Source organism: Stegostoma tigrinum, chromosome 26 (genome assembly GCF_030684315.1).
Source record: "Stegostoma tigrinum isolate sSteTig4 chromosome 26, sSteTig4.hap1, whole genome shotgun sequence".
Lineage (NCBI taxonomy): Eukaryota > Metazoa > Chordata > Chondrichthyes > Orectolobiformes > Stegostomatidae > Stegostoma > Stegostoma tigrinum.
Genome location: NC_081379.1, coordinates 8,010,519 through 8,024,676, shown reverse-complemented (window position 1 = coordinate 8,024,676; position 14,158 = coordinate 8,010,519). Strand labels below are relative to the sequence as shown.

Genomic DNA, 14,158 nt, shown 5'->3' with positions numbered 1-14,158 from the left:
CTTCTTGTTGTACATTCACGGGGCCCAAAGCTAACCTCACGTTATCTCCTTACCTCCCCCCACCACCATTCGACTTCCCAGATGGACGGCTAAGTGTTCCCAACACATTCTGCTTTTTTCGAAAAAGTGCTGTTGCAATGTGGATGAGCTGCAGTTGCTAGGAAAGCCACAAGGTGTCAGGGAATTCGTGCGCTGAGATAAAGTGGCCTTTTTTTTGGGGGGGGGGTTTAGGATGTGTATTAGTTACGTTGCATTTGAGGGCTATTGGTTTAAATAAAACGAGTGAAACATGCCTCCTCGGATCTGCTTCAGAGCATTCAGTCGCTGCACAGTTCTGGGGAATCATTGCTAATACTAAACTGGGGAGAAATGTGTTGAATAGTTTGATCAGCAATATGACTCCACTCTCCCAAGAGCTGACGTTGCAGTTTGACACAGCTTCTTTCTTTCAACTTCGGGGAGCCTTAGTCCTTTGGCATCAGGGCACAAAATGCTTGTCACTTTAATTCATCTATGGGTGCTCCTCAGGACTCAGAGTGCCACCTTGCTCCCCTGAATGAGATGGGGGCATTTTCACCCGGAACACAAGCACGCGTGTTTTACAACAGGGACAGATTAAACTGTCGAAAATCTCTCGTCAATTCCACGAGGCAAGTAACGATTTTTACCACCAAAAAAGTGTTGCACAATATAAAAAGGGGTCAATGACTCATCCCAAATATGGTGTGAGATTGCTGCTGACGACGAGTAACAGATAGTGGCCTTAGCCATACATATTAGCCGGAGATACACATAGAGCCCAGCCAACCAATCGTAGCAATGGATGGGCGGGAGGGGGTGGGTCTTCAATGATTTCATTTCCGATGGGAACATCTGTGAGCTTATCTTTTGTTTGTTACCGTAAGCACTTCAATAGCCTTTCTGCACAATTACTCCCACCTCCCCCTCCCCGACCACCTTCTCAACGTTGTTGCTGTATACAACAACCCTTTAGCAAATTAAGCAGGAGAGCCAAGCTCGCAACGCCTCGACTTATTTGATTTCTTTTTTTAAAATTGTATCAGTGTGTGAGAACGCCAAACACTTTCCTCCCCCAAACAGCCTGTGGCACGGGATTGTCAAACGAAAAAAAATAAAATGCAGGTTATGGCATGAATGGCACATTGCAGCTGCCTTGCCCTTGGGAAGTGAAGTTCTTCTATGAGCAGAACTGAATAAAATTAGTAAGAGGGTGCTGAATGTGGGGGGGAAAGAAGCCTACACGTTTATAATTTACAAAAAAGAACTGTCGTCTCCGTCCTCAATCCCCGGGAATACAAAGTAACGATAACAACCCCAAATTTGATACGAAGTAGCAATATTCCTAGGCGGTAACAATGTTGATCAATTGAGGAAAGTTGCTACATTTGCAGCTCAGGGTGTCAGCGTTCTACGTTGTACAACCGGCACAGGCGTTCCTCTCTCTCTCTCTCTCTCCGTCTCTTTCTGCTTCCCACCTCCCTGTGTGTGTGTGTGTGTTACTCCTTCTCCCTCTTTTTTTCGCTCTTGGCTTCTATTCAAATATTGGGTCAGGGGTGAGATACCAACGTCACTAGCTAGCAAGATGGCGGTGGAAAGACTGTGAGATGAGACCTGGTGTGGTACACTGAAAACCTGGCGGATGTCTCAAGGTATCCTTTCCAACTTTACTCTCTCTCTCTCTGGTGCGGGCTGCTGTTTTCTGCCCTGTTTGCGGCGGGGTCGGGGTGTAGGCTGTTGGGTGGGCGAGGGTTTGCTTCGCTCTTTAAATTGGTGCCAGTATCTCTTCTGTTGTACCTACTCCTGAAGCCCGTAATACCAGCTTGGCAAGCTGTGGTCATCATGTCCTCGGTTTTTTTTTGCTAACCCTGTTGTTGAACGAAAGAGAATTTCCACTCAACCCCCCCCCCCCACCCTTTCATTTTCCCCTTTTCCCCTCCCCACCGACCGAGACACATTCCATTCCCCTTCTTCCCCCTCCTCGTTTTTCTCTGCATGATTGAAAATCGATCAAATGCAGCTGAAAATTTGGAGATTAGTCATTTTCTGACTGAAACAATGTGTCTTTTTAAAATAAAATCTGTGACGGACAATTTGCCTGAGTGGGCTCGAGCTGCCGTGAGCGCCATCGTCCAAAGCAAGTATTGATCAGGAAGAGCTTCAAGTGTAAACTTTACTTGCTTCGTATGTTTTCCATCGCCTGTTTCCATTCTGTCCATACAGATTTTTTAATGTACTTTTTTTTAGCGTGAAGTACACTTTTTAAAAAAAAATCTCCAATAGGCAGCGGTGGTTTTTAGTATAAAACGAAACATTCTCTACACCGAACATTTGCAGTCGAATGCTTACATTGTTCCTTTTTTTTGGGATGTATATAAATTGCTCAATTCAGAGAAATCGTCTTCTTTTCGTCCCGTCCCTACCTCCCTTCTCCCTCCCCCCGCCCGCCGCTTTTGAGTTGTCTTGTGTAGCGCACGCATTACATCGCTAGGGGAGTACAATGCCAATCAGGAGGTAAAATTATTAAATTCAATTATCTCCCAGTCAGTTTAACCCTGGTTTCTTGGCTAAAGGGCAGCTTGTGTATAATACCTTGATGCAGATTACTTGCTTAATCAGATCTTTGGCCAAAGTGTCTCGGTAATATGGGTGCTTCTTTAACCTTGTGGGACGTGAAACTAATATAGTTTCAATAGTAAGATTTAATTTCCCACAGAAGTAACAACAGTAAATCATCCTCCAACTACTCTTTCATATTGTCTAGACTGGTGTTTCTTTGCTTCCTTTTTGCAAATTTTTTTATCCCTTTTTAGAAGTGTCTCGGTGTAGAAGTGTATGACCATAAATATCAATATTCAATACTGCAAAATCAGCTTTATAGCTGTGAGGGGAACTCAGAACTTTGGGTTAATGTATAATGGTGTGAACTTGGAGAGTAGCTGTTGAAAATAAGAAAATCTACTGAGACTGCCTTTCAAAACTAATGTTTCTATGAGACTGGGGAGATGAACATTTGTATGTGTTTGTTAAAACTAAAGCAGACCACTTAACAGTTTGTATTTAATGAAAAATAGTTTTAAATTCCAAACTGAAGTTTTATTACAATCACATCAAATGCATTAAATGTAAACTGTAGTGTGAGATAACTGAAACAAAAACCAATGTAAATGATTTTGATGAAGCACCATTTCAGCCCTATATTCTAATATTATTTCAGTTCTCAAATCACTTCATTGCTTCATTCCCTTTAAGGGTATACAACTAAGCTTTTTGCCCTTCTGTTATCTTAGATCTCGTAACGGAGTGTACATTAGACCACTTTCTCCTGGGAAATAAATGTGGAAACTCTTGTTTAGTTTTGAATTTATAAATTGAGGTTGAGCACACTTGTGTTTTTTTTGTTGGCTGAATAACTTGAATTAAAAGTTAAACTTTGTGTTTTGGAACTATGAATCAAGAGGTGTCTGTGATGACTTTTTATTGAAGGGTCACTAATTGGTTCTACTACATGTTGTCCTGTGTGCAGTGCTACAGACGTGATCAATCAATCAATCAATTCATAAATAAAAACAAGAATTTAATAATAAACCCTGAACACGGGCCATTTCAAAAAAAAACAAATTGGAATTTTCACTTCAGAGGGTTTTTTAAAAATACATACTGCTGGAATAAGATGCACCTTGTATACGACTGTGCACATTCAGAAATTTGTTGGTGTTTTTTTTGATTGAATAATTCAGTGGATTGCTACATGGAGTATTGACTTCTGCTCCGTGCTGAGTTTCATCTACTGTAACGTGTCTTGTGGGAAAACCCATTAAAGTTACATTGTTGTCAGTGTGTCTTTTGCAGGGGAATGACAACAAAATAGTTGAAAGCTTTTCTAAAAGTCAAATCAAGAAAGGTTTTTTTTTAAAAAATGTTTGAAAGTTATCATCTGATTTTGATTGTCGCAATATGAGGCATCACTAAAAGCTGACTGGCTTTAAAACATTTCTGCAAACGTTAAATTGAAGGAGGAGTATACGTATGTGTTTGTGCATATTGGCAAGTTCTTCTACTTGCAAGACTGTTCAGTTTTTCGTTCAGTGCAACAGATTTAAGAGTAGCAGAGGGAACAGCATTTTAAGATGTTTCTTTTGTGCTACCTGTGCTTGTTAATGTGTTTTTCTAAGCAATATAACTTTCCCATTGTTGCTGGCTGGTTGCTGATTATTAATGAGAATTGCAAGGGAGTAACCTAGCTAATTTGCCACTTATGTTTCTTTTCAAATTGTCTGCCATTCCCTCTGAATCTAACATTAAAGCATGTTTCTGAGATTAAACTGACTAGGCACTTTGTGTACTAATATTATTAATGAACATACTTTCAAAAATACTCATGAACAGCAAGCAGATTTGTATTTACAAGCAATAGACTTTTTGTTTAAAAGTGGCTAATGTTTTTTTTGTTGGAGTGATGTGCAAATAACTATTTTTGCTGTGAATGGGCAGTTTTCTCAATTCGAACCAGATAGCTTTCATTTTGTTGGATTGCACTATTCTGAACTAAATATAAAAAGGTGAAATTGGAACTGAAGGAGACTGGACATGCTTGGTACATTTGCAGCAAGTGGAAAGAGTGGTTAATGTTTTGGATGTTTGGAACATTGGCCTAACCCCTTTTCCTGTCAGCCCATTGAACCTGTTCCATCATTCAGTTTGGCCTTGGTCTTTCTGTACACAATTCCATTGACCTGCTTTTATTCCACATCCCTTGTAAAGATCATCTGACAAAAATCCATTGATCTTATTTTTGAAAAGTTCACTTTGACCTCTGCAGATTCTGGATTTCCAGTATTCTGTATGTGGAAAATGCTTCAGAATTTCACTCCCAGACACACAAAATCTTTAACATCCCTCTTCCTTTATCTGCCCCCCCCCCCCCCCACAAGCCATTAAATCCCAATGTCACATCAAACACCTAAATTGGATCAACAATCTACACCACTATACACTTGCACAGTCCAAGCTTCTAACCAAGGACTTGCCAAATTTGGGGTCACGAGATCTGAGCAAATAGTGGCTGCCATAGAGCTGTAATAAGGATGCAACAGGATTGTTCTCCTGCTCCAACTGGCCATAGACCTCCGAGGTCTCACCTCAAAATGGGATCACAGTGGGAAAAAGTTTGGGAAGCATTATTCTAACCTGCAAGAGATCATTTCAAGTGAATGCAACTTGTCCTCATAAAGTAATCTTTTAAGCCCTGGTATGATTGTAGTTAATCTGTGCTGCATCCCCATTCTAAGACTACTGTTCTTGAGGAAAAGTGCTGGGTACTGACCACTAACCTATCTTTTTATCTCTTCAGATGCCAACTCGTGAACCATTTTAAAAAAAAATTGACCAAAATGTCAGAAGAAAATAAGATATTGCTTGATGATTCCACAAAATTCCCCAGTCTGTCTCTCCAGCCAGCTCCTAAATGGAGTTTACAAGCTGACCTCTTTAAGCAGCTGCACATAAACTGAACCGATCATAATGCCCAGTAAACTTCTGTAATCTCATGCAGAATGGGAAATTCCCTCCATATCCATTTCTAAAATTACAGTGGCAGTCATTCATTTTATTACACCCTGCCTGCTAGCTATGCGGACGGATTACTTTTAACTGTATACTTATAAAAGGGTTGTGGAAACAAATTTAGTAATACTGCAAATGAAGTACTGTACCTGGGGAGAGAAGTTAGAAAGCTGTTAGGAAAGAACGGAGGAGTGGATCAACTTGGATACCTCTTTCAAAGAATTAGCTATGGTAGGATAGGCCACATGGTCGTGAAGGCCAACAGAGGGCTGTAGGCTGGTCTCGCATTGGGGTGGGGTTGGGGGGTGGGGTGACTGATGATGAGGTTAACCTGAGGGTCACTAAGCCTCAGGTGAGAGGGTGGAGCCTTCGTGGTGACAGTAGCTGGTACAGAAGTCGAATCTGTGGTGTATGCATCACTGACACCCGTAACGGTCAGAAAATTCTGTAAGCAGCAGTGCTGCTCACTTGGATTCCACATGGAAAGAACTGTAAAACACAGCTGCTTTATTAAATAAAATTGACTTCTGATCCATGTATCCCAGTAAGCAATGAAAGTGCCATTTTATTTTTGATGATAGCACTTTACAGGAATGACCATTGCCTTTCAACGTTTGTGAACTTAATACCGAGTTGGCAGAGCTTTAGGTTTTCATTTGCACAGATGCAAACTGAACTCCGGTGTCTCTATTTTGAATGTGCCACACTTGGCGGCGGGGGGGGAAATGCAGATTCCATTGAGGCCTGGAACTAACCAGTGTATGTGTATCTCTTTCTTATTGCGATCCAAAAGGGGCTGCAGTTTCTCAAAGAGACTGATATCTTAGCAGGGAGATTTGCTCATTCTGGTAAGGGAGACTTTATTCTGATAGAGAAGGCGAGTGGTGGAATTCTAAGCTGGAATGAAGGATTGACAGAGTAGGTTCTGAATTTAAGGAGAGCACACCAATTAGATAAAAAAGACAAGATGGAGTCAGAGCATGTTGTAACTCTGAAGAACTAAACTGCATTTATTTCAATGCAAGGCGTCTTACAGGTAAGGATGATGAACCTGGGTAAGTTTAGGAACGTGAGAATGGGGTGTCATGGGTATTACACAAACTTGGCTGAGAGATGGACAAGACTGGCAGCTCAATGTTCGCAGTTTTAGACGCTTTTTAGGAAGGATAGAAAAAGAGACAAGCGAGGAGGAGGTGTGGCAGTTTTTTTTTCAAGGAATATATTACTGCTGTAGCTAGGAAAGATATTTCTGAAAAATCATCCAGTGAAAATATGAGTGAGAAATTACGCATAAGGAAGGAAAGGTTTGCGATTGAATTATAGGCCCCCTCCAATAGTAAGAGAGAAACTGAGAAACAAATGTTTAGGGAAATCTCAGATATATGTAAGCATAGTAAGGTTGTAATAATGAGGGAATTTTAATTTTCCAAATATTGACGAGGACTACAGGAGTGTTAAAGGTTTGGATGGTGAAGAATTTGTCAAACATGCTCAAGAAAATTTGTTTGCTCAAGAAGTTGATGCTCCTTCTAGGAAAGGAGCAAACCTAGACCACCTTTTGGGCAATAAGACAGGGCAGGTGACTGAAGTAAAAATGGGGGAAAGCTTTGTATCTAGTGATTATAATTCTGTTAGTTTCAAATTGGTCATAGAAGAGGATAAGCCTTTCATAAAAGTTAAAGCTTTTAATTGGAGAAAGGCAAATGTTAATAGTATGAAACAGGAACTTTCAAAAGTTGATTGGAGTGGATTGTTCTCAAGTAAAAAATCATCTGAAAAGTTGGAGGTGTTCAAGAGTGTGATGATGAGGGTTCAGAGGCATTATGTTCCTGTTAGAGTGAAGGGTAAGGCTGGTAAGATTAAGGAACAACGGATAAATAAAAATGTTGAGGTTCTAGTCAACAATAAGAGAATTTTTTTTAGATATAGACAACTTGGCTCAATTAAATCTCTTAAACAATATAAAGAGTGTAGGGACATTCTTCAGAGAGAAATCAAGAAGACAAAGAGGAATACGAGATAGCCTTATCTACCAATGCTAAGGATAATCAAAAAGATTCTATAGATACATGAAGAGCGATAGAGTAACTAGAGAGAGTGTAGAGCCCCTTAAAGATCAAGGAGGTCACTTTTGTGTGAAACCCCAGGAGATGGGAGCAATACTAAACGAATATTTCGAGTCACTTTTTACTGTGGAGAAAGAAATGGAGTCTAAAAAAGTAAAGGAAAAAACTTTGTTTTAAAAACAGTTCACACTCCAGAAGAGGAGGTTCAAGAGGTCTTAGAGTTTATAATGGTAGATAAATCTCTGGGGCCTAATCTAATGTATCCCAGAATGTTGTGGGAAGTAAGGGAGGAAATTACAAGGCTCTTCTAGATAATGCATATATTTCTGCTACTGGGTGAGGTGCCTGACGACTGGAGGGTGGCTAATGTTGTACATTTGTTTAAGAAAGGTTGTAAGAAGAAACCAGGGAGCTATAGACCTATGAGTCTGACTTCGGTTGTGGGTAAATTGTTGGAGGTGATTATAAAAGATAGGATTTATGGATATTTAGAGAGGCAGAAATTGTTTAGGGATAGTCAGTACTGGAGCATAGGAAGTTGAGAGGTGATTCAACTTACAAAACATTGAGGTATAGATAGTTAATGGCAGTTGTCTTTTCCCTAAATTGGGAAATTTCAAGACTAAGGGCCACATTTTTAAGGTGAGAGGAGAGAGATATTAAAAAAGATGCGAGCAGCAAATATTTTACACGCAGGGTGGTTCGCGTGTGGAATGAACTTCCTGAGGAAGTGGTGGATGTGGGTACAATTACAATGTTTAAAAGACATTTGGATGGATATGTGAATGGGAAATGTTTGGAGGGATATGGGCCCGGAGCAGACAGGTGGGACTAGTTTAGTTTGAATATAGAACACAGCACAGTACAGGCCCTTTGGCCTATGATGTTGTGCTGAACTGTTATCCTAAACCTAAGGCCTATCTAACCTCCACCCCTACCTTATAATGTCATCTATATGCCTATCTTATAGCCGCTTAAATGTACCTAATGAGGCAGACTCCATTACCCTCTCCGGCAATGCATTCCATGCCCCTACCACTCTGAATAAAGAACCTACCTCTGACATCTCCCCCATATCTACCTCCACGGATGATGTTCAGCATGGACTAGTTGGATTGAAGAGTCATACAGCACAGAAACTGACCCTGTGACTCTAGATATTGCATCCAAATATTGGACTTAGAACTGAACACAGGGCACACTGCTTCATGATGAGATGGATGATTTCCTTATGTGTACAAATTTACTGTTGTCATCCAGTGATTTATTATTTCATTTAGTTTAATGGGGAAGGAAGTGCAGTTGAATACTGTCAATATGCCCATGATTTCTGAAGCTTGTTTACGGGAGACCTGTGTGTAAATTACATCAGCTAAGTGAAGGGATGGAAGAGGGAAACTGACTTCTGTTCTTAAAAAAAAAAGTTTCACTATTAATATTTATTGTCAATGTGAGCAGTGGTTCAAAGGTAAGTTACTTTATTTTATTTTATCTGAAAAATCCTGAGAGATATGACAAGATGCTACAAAAAAGTATCTCTCTTAGACCCCACCACGATGCATGTCAGGTTTTTCTTGTAGAACAGCACTGATGAATCTGCCTAAATTTTGCCAAATCAGCCATAACAACAGTTGATTTTAGACAACATGCCCAAGGTTTTATCTCTTAGGATGATACACATGGGGAGCTATTCAGCCCATCAGTTCTGTCAAAGATGTATCTAGTTACTTTCATACAAATACACTTCTTTTACTGAAGAGATGGTGGTGCAGTAGTAACCTCATGACCTGTCAATATGCAGCCCAGGTTCTGAGGAAGCTGGTTCAGATCTCACAATGGCAGAATCTAAATATGACTGATGGAGTTGAAAACTATTTTCGTGACCATGAAACTGTCAACTGTCCTAAAAGCTCACCTGGTTCATTAGGGAAGGAAGCCTATTGTCTTTATGTGGTCTGACCTTTTATTTCTTTATTCATTAACGGGATGGGGACATCGCTGACGAGGCAGCATTTATTACCCATTCCTAATTGTTCAGAGGGCAGTGAAGAGTCAGCCTCATTGCTATGGGTCTGGAGTCACTCATAGGTCAGACCAGGTAAGGATGGCTGTTTCCTTCTGTAATGGACAGTAGTGCATCAGGTGAATTTTTCTGACATTTGACAATGGATTCCTGGTCATCATTAGATTCTTAATTCCAGATATTTTATTGAATATAAATCCCAACATCGCCGTGGCGGGATCACCTGCAAACGACTCCAGAGGCACAGCAATGTGAATAACTCTGAACAGCCCTCTGAAATGGTCCAGCAAGCCACTGAGTATAAAGGCAGTTAGTGGTGGACAACAATGCTGGTTTTGCCAGTTTCACCTGATGGAACACAGTTTTTTTTAAAAACTGTCTTCAGGTTATTATCCAACACCCAGTAATGAAATTGGGTTTGACTGATTAGCTCCTTTAGCAAAACGTTTGCCTGTGTTCCCTGTCCTAGCAGAAATCTGCAGTGTGGTGACTCTGGTAAAGTGGCCCCTGTCCCTTTGAGGGTCTGTTCATTCAGAACAGAAGAGCAGATGAGATTTTGAGGGACTTGAAAGAAAAAAAATGATCTGTGTTGCCGTTGAGCCTGTCCGGATTTCAGTATGTCCCAGTATGTTTTATGGACAATAAAGTACTTCTGAATTTTATTTGCTCCTGTCGTGTAGGAAACACAGCATCTGGATTACATGCAGTTGTGTTTCCATGACCAGCGATGAGGTAAAGTATAATGGTGATCTGCTTTTGTGACATGGATTGAATGATGTACGTTAGTTAGTTGCCCTCCAAGAGCACCCTTACTCTTCAGAATAATGTTGGATTTTTAAAACCCATCCGAGAAAGAGCAAATGGAGCATTACTTTAACATTTGATCCAGATACAGGATTGAGATTATTTATCATTTCCTGTAATATTAAAAATATGTCTTCTCCTATTAGTAATAGGATATGATCCACTGATATCCCCTAGTTGTGAATCATCCCAGCTCCGTTGTTTTACTGTTTAAGTGAAGAATCATAGTAAGTGGGAATAATTAAACTTTTAAAAGTGGCTTGCACCCAAACAGCAGCTCTTCGCCATTATATTAACATAAGTTTCTTTGTTTAAATTTTTTTTTCCTGTACTTACACTTAACCAGTGCCTCTCTGCTCTGTGTTTTATGGTTTTATTTTTTGAAAACTGATCCACTAGGTGTCATTTGGGTGGGACCTCCATAGATTCTGTTTGCGAGTATTGCTTGTCTCGAATTGATGCACATCTGAAATTGAATTTGTACACAAATTGGAATCAACTAACTCATATTTCTTTCTCCTCCTGACCCATAACAGGACAATGTCCTGAATGAGATAGCAGGAAGTGATGTGCCTGACCAATTGTCTAATTTGACTGTACCTACGTTGTTACTTCCTGTTACCAAAACTTTTTAGAGTGGACAAATGTGTCTAATTTCTTATGAAAGTTTTAGTGTACTGTACTCTCCAATGGGATAGATTGGCCGGTGATTGGTACATTTGAATGGTGTAGGATTTGATACAGCTGGCAATCTGCTAGTTTATCCTAGCTGAAGGGGGCTGAAAGCTAAGGTGCGTTGAAACGGGTGACCGTGTGTAAGAGACTTGTTTAAATTTTATTTGGTCGAGGGACCATGGGCATTGCTGGTGGGCCAGCATTTATTGCGCATCCCTAGGGTCCTTTTGAGACAGTGGTAATGAGTTGCTGCCTGGCAACATTGCAGAATTAGTCTTGCAAACCTGCAGCGGTGTTTCCATGACAAGAATATACTTTCGTCAGTAAGGTGGACATCTGTGTGGCTGTTTTATGTTGCTATTGCTCCAGAGTTCCTGGGAAGCATCAATCTTTATAAAGCAATCCATGGTGAAAGCATTACTTAATTTCATGTCATTATGGATTTTATTTACATTTAATCTTAATGTATTGTATAGCACTGCTCAATACATCATGAGTTACCTTAATTGGATAGAAATGTAAGAGTACATTTTCTAGTTTACAATGGCATAAATATGGATTTAGATTACAATAACTTATTACATTAAAGGTGCTGTATAAGTCTGGGGTCCCAATGTTGTTTACAGGAAATTATAAAATCAAGTATGATGGCAAGCTGTACAAGGAGATTTTGGGTCAGGTAAGCCAAAGCTTGGTCAAAAAGATAGGTTCTAGGGAATGACTGGAAGGACCACAAAATGGTGTGGTGGAGGGGTTTAAGGTGGAAATTCCAAACCTTAGACTCTTAAGAAAATGAAGACAGCCATCAGCAGTGGAACAGTTAAAATGAGAGACACTCAAAAACTGCAGGAAATGTTTTCTCTAATTTCCAGCAGCCCTATTTTGGGAGTTTATTTTTCTTGGTTTTCCCCCAGTTTGCAAGCTGTGTGCTTTCTTGTGTGGTATTTGAGATAACTAACAAAGTATTTATTTTCTAAGATAAAGGGGGCCTAAAATTCTCACTTGTCTGTCTAGAATTTAATCCTGAGAAGCACAGGTAATAGATTTACAAGTTAGAGGTAGTAGGAACTGCAGATGCTGCAGAACCTGAGATTACAAGGTGTAGAGCTGGATGAACACAGGCCGAGCAGGAAAGCTGAGGTTTCAGGCCTAGGCAAGTTACTCTGTTTTGTCTGCTTCTCTCTAAGATGCTTCTCTTTGGTAAAATGGTGGGAACAGGGTATGAAATTGGCCAAATTGGGCTGCTACATAAATCCAAGATCAGAAATACCATTACTCTGGGTAGATGAGATAGCAGAACATGGCGAAAGCAAGGTAATGCCTTCATTTCTGTATGACCATCACTGTTCGCATTTTGTGGCATGGTTTTAGTCCATCTAAATGCACAGTGCATCTTTTGTGTCAGCATTGAACAATCTTAATATTTCACTAGCCATTGGTGTAAGTTTCTGTGGCGACAACAAAGTTGTCAAATGCAACATAAAGTCCATGGATATGGTTGAAGCTGGACCAGGATTGTGTTAATAATATTTGAAAGGCATACATCATTAGATTCAAGAATATTGAACTACTAATCACTCTCTCTTCTCCAATGTAATGCTTTTTCTGTGGCTGCAAAAATGCCTTGAAGTCATTAAACATGGAGCACGTGCTGCTGAACTTGAGCATTACAGTTCTCACTAACGTTAGATGGCTTTGTTCACGGACATGGACTATGAAGAAACAAATGCATCACTCCTATCCCAATAAATAATTGATGTTGCCACTGGAGAAAGAGGCCTTTGTGGTTCTACCACTGCAGCTTCAGCTTAATATATACAGTGGCTATCATCTGTCTGTTTAAAAACAACTAGCTGTTTTCATGAACTGGATCTGAACGAAGGAAAAAAATTAAAATTGACCCAGAGGCACTTCGGTAATTAAATGTGTTTTTTTGACAGCGGGTTAGAAATAAGGCTGGCGGTTGTGGTCAAACGTTGCCTACACCCCATCCCCTTTAGTTAGAGATCCGATTAGACCTAACTCTTTTATTTATAAAGTAAAGTGTGAAGTCATTGCTTTGCAGTAACCTGTAAATTGGTGAGGGTGTATTCACGGAGATGGCAGGTAATGAACGATTGAAGGAATGCTTTACTTCTTTTGCAACATTGCACTGACTTGCAGCAGTTCTGCACTTCTGAAAAATAGCAGTATTCAGATTAGAATTGTCCCAAAACCACATCAATTGATTGGTTTTTAAGACTGATTCCTTTGTGAATCTGCAAGTAGTTGGAGCCAAGGGCCCTTTCAAAAAGAATGAGAGCAATAGCATCAAATTTCTTAGAATTTGTTTGTGTGATTTACATTACAGTTATTTTCTATATGGCCCCAGGTAAAATGCTTTTAAAATACTGTAATAATTATCAGTTGGTAAATAACAGTTTCCATGCATCAGGCAAAAATAGTTTTCAGGTTATTATAATGAGCTATTTCCTTATCGTTTGAGTTTTCTAGCGAGTTTTGAGAAGATTTGTAGCTCAGGTTGAGGTTCTGGATGTGAGTTTGCTCGCTGAGCTGCAAGGTTAGTTTTCAGACGTTTTGTCACCATTCTAGGTAACATCATCAGTGAGCCTCCGAAGCGCTGGTGTTATGTCCCGCTTTCTATTTATTGAGTTTTCCTTTTGAGAATGTTGGACTTCCAAGTGGGAAAGCCAATTGGGCTCACATGCTGATTCTCAGCAATGTTTCTTGACCACACGATATTTGACAGTTTGATTATGAGCTACTTGAATCCAACCTACTTGGCACATGATGCTTTTTTTTATAATTGCTGCATATGTGAGTTCCGAGCTGTCAAAAATACCTGAGCTACAATATGCCAGCAAGCATATTTTGTGGGAGGGGAAAATCGTGACTTGATGGCAAGACTACACAAGTATGTAGCTGCTTGCGCTGTTCCATCGTACTATCGTTGCTTGAAGGTGGAGGCGGCAGGTTCAGTTCAAAGGCCACATCAAACTTGCGCTAC

At 40.1% G+C, this 14,158-nt stretch overlaps 1 protein-coding gene across 2 annotated transcripts in view; it reads left to right on the top strand.

Moving 5' to 3' along the window:
- Positions 1–1,536: 1,536 nt before the first annotated feature.
- The window catches only part of hic2 (hypermethylated in cancer 2), an 81,138-nt gene continuing 68,516 nt past the window's right edge, over positions 1,537–14,158 (top strand). For both annotated transcript variants that reach the window (XM_048556181.2, XM_048556182.2), the window contains exon 1: positions 1,537–1,670. The gene's annotated coding sequence lies outside the window, so the exon portion shown is untranslated. The remainder of the gene's footprint in view (positions 1,671–14,158) is intronic.